The sequence below is a fragment of the Hirundo rustica genome, chromosome 4, assembly GCF_015227805.2.
Source record: "Hirundo rustica isolate bHirRus1 chromosome 4, bHirRus1.pri.v3, whole genome shotgun sequence".
Taxonomy (NCBI): domain Eukaryota; kingdom Metazoa; phylum Chordata; class Aves; order Passeriformes; family Hirundinidae; genus Hirundo; species Hirundo rustica.
Window position 1 is genome coordinate 30,751,374 of NC_053453.1, and position 7,934 is coordinate 30,759,307.

Consider the following 7,934-nt stretch of genomic DNA (forward strand, 5'->3'; position numbering starts at 1 on the left):
GGAAATACAGGTCCACCCATTTCTTACCATCTGATTTAGTCTTGTCAGAGCCTATGACAAATTATTAGCTGATTTCTGTACCTCATCAAATTCTTTAGACCAGCTGCAGATATTTTTGATGAGCAAATATGAGTTGGTGATTTGGATTTTGGTTGTCATGTCTGTGTATGATCTTATTAAAATTATTAATGAACCTTTATTCTTTAGACAGATTCACCTTCTTGTAGCCTGCTCTCAGTATCTTGCGGGTACAAAGAGAGTTTTGCAACCCAGATATCAGAATTAGGTCCATTGTATACATATGGCTTTATACAGTTGAAAAATCAGTTAGTTATAGAAAATGTAACTGTGCCTCTCAAATTCATCCAAGCAAAGGGGAAACAAAAATGCAGAAAACCAGTTGTTGTAGCACTGAAGCCTACAGTTTCAAGTAATCTAAATCACCCCGTCAGAGCTCAATCACATCCTGTGTCCCCAAGCTTTCCTGCACATTTTTCAACTATCGCTTGTGTTCACTTGACATCCTGAAGAATCAGCTCAAGATGAAAAAATGGGAGATACCTAACTCAAATCACACAAATACAGAGTATTCTTCTACCAGCTCACCACAGGGCCAGAGGACACAACTGCTGGTGCACAGAAAGAGCAGGGTACCATATCACAGCGCAGTAGGGTATGACAGCAAGACCCACTTGGAATGTTTTAAAGTCTCGTAACCCATGTCCTGGCGTCCTGGCTGGGGAGGTGGAAGAGGCAGCTAAGTGGGTCTAACTATCTAAGAGTCATCATTCTCCCCCTCCATCAGCCTTCACTACCCACAGCATTTCTCAGGCCCTTTGTGAAGATGATTCAACGAATTAACCCAAGACAAAATTCCTCCATTTTTGTCTATTCAATTTTATTCAGGATAAGTGAGTCAACCTGGTTCATAACAGATCCAGACACCACCAGAACCAGTGCAAGAGTTGAAGGAACGCACAGTCAGAAGCTGGGGGACCAACCTGCCCTGTCAGGGTTTGTGATGTATTAGATCAATTGAGGCATGGAATGAACTGCAGCTCTCAAAGTTCCACTACTTCACAGAGTAGTTACTTGGTTTGTAAAAGCTTATTTTATTCTTGTCTTTATTTCTGTGTTTATAATGCCAACACATCACATCTATACAGTGCATTTATAATAGACTAAGACAGAAGGTGAACATACATTAAGAAAGTGCTCAATTTATCAGTATTAAATTTAACAGATATTAGATTAAATACAACTTACATTTTTGAGTAAATAAAGATTAATATTAAATCCTGTTCATGCTAGAGCAGGAGTAAGCAATATGTGATGTCTTGTGAATGTGCATTTCAAAATGCATCAGCAAGGCCAGAAGGAAAGTGGAAGGGGATCTAATTCAAGCCCCTGTGAGGAAGCTAAACATCTACCAAGACTTGGCCAGGAGAATGCTGAAGGATCTGTGACAAAGGAAGGCTTGTTCTCATGACTATCTTCTCAAAAAGCCACTAAAAATGGTCGCAAACATCTGGCTCAAGAATACCACTTCCATTTTCCAGATATCCCTTTTCAATTAAAACTGAATTCTCAGGAAAATAAAAACTTATGAAATATTTAAATAGAAGTTTTAATAGAGAAAGAAATTCTTAGAATAATGAGTCAGGACATTTGTGGCGGTGCAAGAATTGTTTTATTAGGTTTTTATAAGAAGTTTTATGTTATAGTTCATTTCACTGTATCCCCAGTTCTGTAACCCTTTTTAGCTTTCTGTATAATAAGGTGTTTTGTGTCAGTCCTCCCACCCCTCACCTGACCTGGACCATCCCCTCTGCCCCCCCCTCGCTCTGGGACAACCTGCCTATCACTTCGGGACCCCTCCCAAGATTGAGAAATCATATGGAGAGGGCTTCAGGTGACAGGTCGCCCCGGGGGAATTCCTTTCCTCTGGGGATGGTTGGTCAGAGGCTTGGAGGGGGACACCCCCTTGTTGCCCCCTGAATCCCCTTATTCGTTGCCTTGTTGTAACCCCCCCCGAACCCCTCCCCCAGTTATAAGGTGGAGGAGGGAGATTCAAGCTCTCTCTGGCCTGCAGTTTTGGCCTAGCTGTGGTGCTACCGCAGTTAGGCCTGAATAAACATCTTTTAACCTGCTAAGCTGAGAGCCATCCTTTTCTTACTGCCGCTGCTGTCACGACACTATTTGGTCCAGCTGCTGCTGAGAAGCCGAGCCAGCAGGTGAAGATAACCTGCGTGCCCATCCAGACTGGGAACATCTTGTAGCAGTGCAGATCTGAGCCAGCCAGAGGCCGGCATCCGCCCGGTGTGGAGATAGAGCACAGCTTCAGACATTCCCAGTGGTTCTTCTCTCTTATTTGCTACCGTAGGTCCTACATGAGTGCTAGCGGCTTTCTGCAACACCTTCCTAGATTATTCCGGATTAAATATGCAAGAGATGATCTGTAGGTTCAGCCAAGCCCAGAGAGACTATATTCAGTATGGTGGCCAAGAGGGTCTCCAGATTCTCTCTTCATCACTCAGGAATAAAATACAAGCATGTCCAAACCTCAGTTCTGAACTGGAAATGTTTTTCTTCCCTTCAAATTCTGAAATACCTGATTTGTACATACACCCTAATAAATATCCTCTTATTTGTCTGGCTTTTGCAAAAACTAGAAAAACCAATTTGCCTGCTTAGATATCCTATAAGGAGTCATATTTGTGCAAAAAATTCCCAAACCTGTGCTTTCTCTTGTTTCTTCTGTTTTTTTTTCTCGTTCTTCAAAAGAAAGGACTGACTATAGTTGTACTTTTTAGCTTATGGTCACAATGGCATCAGGGCAGTTCTTCTCTGCTCCGCTCTGGTGCCCTCTCAGTAGCAGAAAGCTCTTAAGAATCCAGCAACCACCACATCTAAATCCAACATCTGACTCCAGTCAGCCTCAGACATAAGCCTAAACACCACTCTATCTTATCATCCTTTTTTTGCTTTATCTTTCCAATGTGACAGGAGTTTCATCTCTTTAAATATACACATTCCCTGTCTTTAAGTACCAACAGTTTCATCTGGCCTACCTATAATTAAACCATTATTAGAGTAACTTAATTTCATTTCACAAATAGCTTATAGAGTAAAAAACAATCCCACAAAATAACGTGTGAGTCTTTGCATTGATTTAATCTATTCCTGTTGTCTGGCCTTAAATAGGATTGTGACTTGAAAAGTCCGGGTATACTGTGGATAAAATTTTTGACTGCCCAACACCGAAAGGGTCAGAAAACTGTAAACACATAGTCTGAAAAAGATATTTGTTACTTTACTTCAAGAATCTCAACTATTCAGTTCATAGGCCCCTTAAGTCTGTGTTATCTAATTAATTATCCTCAACCATACTGGCAATACATTAATGGAAATATTACATTTAGTCAAAATATGTAAAATTCTCACAGATAAGTCTAATCTGATATTTTTAACAACTTTCACTGCAGGAATGTAAGGTGCTACACAACTATTCTTGATGCAGACAGTTTTCCAAATAAGACATTCCATGCTCGGTATAGCCAAGTATGATGAATCCCTCCTGCTCCTTTTTCTCCAACAAAACCCTGGAGGAGTTGTTTGCACTCTATATTTTCAATGTATCTTCTCAGTCAAGCGCATTTCAATGATGGGCAGTGTTAGGAAATTAATCCACGAACACCAGAGGTTTATGTCCACAAAGGAGACAGAGGAGTTGTCTCAGTTTGAAAAGACAGGTGTTTGCTATGGAGAGGCAGGCCTCTCTAAGAATGAGGAATTCAAATCCTTCCCTCCGTGTAATTACAATTTGGAAGATTAAAAAAAAAAACTTTTCAGTCAGAGCTATGGGGAAAGGAATAACAGTCCTTTACTAGCAAATATAACAGGACAGACAAACAACAACAGCAATTATAATAATAGTAAAACAGAACCAAGAACCCCGAGGGCAAACGGTGGAAGCTCCGGCGCTGATGGCTGGAAGTGGTGGTTTGTTCTCGGCAGGCAGGGGGGCGTCCTGACAGGCGAAGTGGGCAGTGCCGGAGAACCCGCAGCGGCTGGACCCGGGCTGACCCAAAATCCAGCAGGGCAGCAAAGAAACTCCGAATTCCTGGGTGCTCCAACAGATGGTAGAATTCCCAGGACCAGACTCCTCCGTTACCCGTGGACTCCAGGCAGCTACCAGTAGCCCGACCGTCCTCCCCGGAAAACCGAGAGCAGTGAGCCCTCCACCCTCCACTCCCGGGAGGTTTTTTTTTCCCCTCCCCCAAAACTAAGTGATCCACTTCCTTTGTCCGGGTTGAGCACCCTTAAACTATCAGTATTTAGTCTCCTAGCAACTTAGTGGGGGGGGTGAAAATTCTACAGGAAACTTAACCCCCAACAGGGGTCCTTTTACTTTATTCAAATAAAGGGAGAGGCCATGGGGCATTTCCCCTGGGGTCTCTCAGTTTTTCGGAGGACGCAGCCTCCTTTTTATCCTAATTTCCCAGCCGCATTTCCCTCTCTCCTTCCCCGTTGGCTGAGGTACTTGAGAGGTACAGACTCCCCGAAATGCCTAAGACCTAAGATTCCTCTTTTAATGTATAACCCCCCTTAATTTTTAATTTTTATGGGACTTATGGGTTTTTCCCCATTGTTGCTTTCATCTTTCAATATTCAATTTCATTTACAAACAAACCTACAGTTTGTTTGTAAAGGCAAGTATCTTCTTTTCTATTCATCAATCAGTGGAATCCTTTCCATTGTTTTTCTTATCTCTCAGCGATGGTTTTATCTACCAGCAGACTCAGGGCTTGTTTGTAAAGACAAATCTTGTCATTCCTCTCAACAGGTTTCTCCAAAAGCCCCTGGAAATGTACTTTGCAGAAAGATCAGAAGAGCCACATTTTTCCTCTTTTAATTTGACAGACACAAAAGAACCCAGGCCATATTGCCTTTCAGGTCAAGAAGGTGCATCTCCATTCAGTCACAGTGAAAAAGGACATTGGTGAGGTTTTTTTATTCTCAAATATAAACTGCAGAGAAGATAATCCAAATTATTAATGGGCTAACTAGATATAGGAAAGAAAAAAAATGAAATATCACATACATTAATTTCTAAATGATCGTAAGTAAAGAGATACCAGAAAGGACAATGGTAATCTGGTGAACAGTCCCACACCTTGCCCTTCTCTAGAAGATCCCACTTCTAAAAGGACACACAAATGCATAGCCCAAGATTTTGTTTTGGTTTTTTTTAATTGTAAAACTTATATAACCAAATGCCTTAAAGTAATGGCTGGGAAGACAAACTTAGCTTATAGGTTGATACTGATCTCCCGAAGAAGCAGGGGGCAGAGCATTCCTCCAGCTTGGCTGATGGCACCACCACGTAAAAGCACAGTAAGGAAAATGGGCAGGCAGGGCAGAGGGAGAGGCGAGCCAGAGGGCCAAGTTTCACCTAAATCAGCATGATAATCACATTTCTTTACAGAACATTGTCCTTAAGAGAGATTGTTCTGAGCCTGCTCCTTAATAAAGGGGATAATAGCTCCTGAGAGCAACAATCACAAGAGTGATTTTTCTAGTCAGCTTTTGTTCTTGTACTTGGCCAGTTTATGTGCAGCCTAAGGGTATAAATAGAGAGACTATAGAGGGGATTAACAGGCTTTCTTTCTAGCAGGGCTCATGTGCCAAAGCGATGACTCTATTAGCATTGTTTCCCCTCAAAGGTTTGCTTCACTCAGAAGCCAGCACAAAGGCACCAAACTCCTTCTGGGGCCCTATTTTTTCCCCTGAAGAGGAGGGAGGCCTCACTTGTGGATCTAAACACTTTTGGTGTTTTTCCTTCTATCTGGGATAACTCAACCAGGTTTTCCACCTCGCCTTCGCATGCCATAGTCAGAAACAAGGTTTTTGTGGGGATTTTACACCCCTACAAGCTCCACATCAGCAGTCGCTTCTCCACTACAGCATTTTAACACATTTATTTGAAGAACAGGTTGTTAGTGATGCTGTGGACTTTCACTCTCCTATGTACTGGCAGCCTAACAGAATGCTACAGAGGATGAAGAATACAGGGATTTAAAAGGTAAGCCTCACCTCCCCAAGTTTTAGGGCTCTGGAGACTACTTATCTAATACTTGAGTGAGCCACCTCAGGATCCCTTTGTAATTAACAGAAAAAACCTGGCACTTTTCAGGTGTCATATTTGTGATCCATTATGATTGACATTGGGATGTGGTGAGTCACCTGGAAGTAAATGAGAGTTGTCTGCAGGTGACTAGACAGGGTTATATTTCTGCTCGTGTTCTCTATCTCATATGGACAACTTCTTTTACTCAGCTCCCAGTTACTCAGTTAATGCCCAGCTTCTCAGTTTCAGGGGGTTTTGTTTGTTTTAAATACAATCTCATTTTCGTAAGGCTTTTTAAAATTTAAAATTCCCTTTTTAGGGACAGATCTTACACAAATGTAATTATTGTGGAGAACTTGGAGAGACACAGCACAGGGTGCAATGACTTGCCATGGAGTGAAGAGCTGGAGAATGATAACATGAACATATCCACCACCAGAGGAGATGTTGCTGTGTATTATTTGGGTTTATATTGTATTACATTTTATATTGGGTTTTGTAATGGTTTCTTCTCTACTCCCCTGTTCCTCTGGAAAATGTAACATCCCGAGGTTTGTCCCTGCTCCTTTTCTCCGCCCATTCACCCACGCTAGAATGTAATCCAACTCTGTCCCACTCTCACCTTATCCCTTACTGGACAGTGGCTTGTCCTTGCCTCTAGCCCCTTCCCCTGGATAAAAGCCCGTGGAAATCTCGCTTGGCTTGGGGACAGGGAAGAGGCTCCTGACCCAGGCTGTGGCAGGGCCACAGGAGAAAGACTGAATGAAGCCCTGATTTCCCCTGGATCAAGTGCAGACCCTTTCTTTGCCATTGGCGGGGTCCTGCTCTCTCTAAAGGAAAAGGTTCACAGCTACTCCTGGGATTTTTGGGGACCTGAGGAAAAAATCCTTCCAACTGTGGTTTGTCTCTCAAGCTAGCTGAGGCAAAAATGAAACTGGGACTCCGAGAGAGAGACAAGCCACAAGGAGCAACAGGACCTTGCTCTGTACTAGGCACTCCATAGGATTCACCATAATATCTGCACATGTGATTAAATTAAATATGATCACAAGTTTAGACATTTCTTTGGACCGGCGCTTGGCTCCAGCATGTCAAAGGATGAAGCCCTCACTGTCTTCACCTCACAGAATGGAGGCTGACACCAGTCCCACAGATGCATCTTTGAGCAATTTTAAAAGTTAATCAGTCTGATTATGACCATCCATGTGGTGGGCCATAATCAGCTGCATGATCCTGTCCAGTATGTGCAGTGCTCAATTTAAGCAACTAGAAACAACAGTCTGCATGACAGGATAATCATTCATCTCCGGTGCCTCGTGCACTGCCAGGATGAAGGCTGAGAGCCATCTAAACAGCTAAGCATGAATTACTACATCATAATTCAAAGTCAGTGGTATCTTTTATTAATCATTTATAGAACTGTGTATTATTAATATATGCAGAAGCAGCTGTCTCTCTCTCTCTCTGGTGGAATTCGCTTTTGTGAGTGATTTGGGGGAGACCAAGGAGATTAAGAACCAGAAGCCCAGCAGAGCTTTCCCAAAAGAGCAGGAGAGTGGCAGATGTAGGTCACAAAACCTCTCAGTAGGTAGACTGGTCCTTCCCTCATTAGGCTATTTTTAAGCACATGGACCAGCTCCTTAGCTAGCATAAAGGAATTTGGTGCCATTGATTCCATTTCAGCCAGACATATTGACACTCTGAAAATTAGGCCCATGATTATTTAAATATAAAGAAATACCCTGCAATATAGCACGATTACAAGCCCAAAAGATATACCGAGTGTGCAGTAACGCTAAGCGGG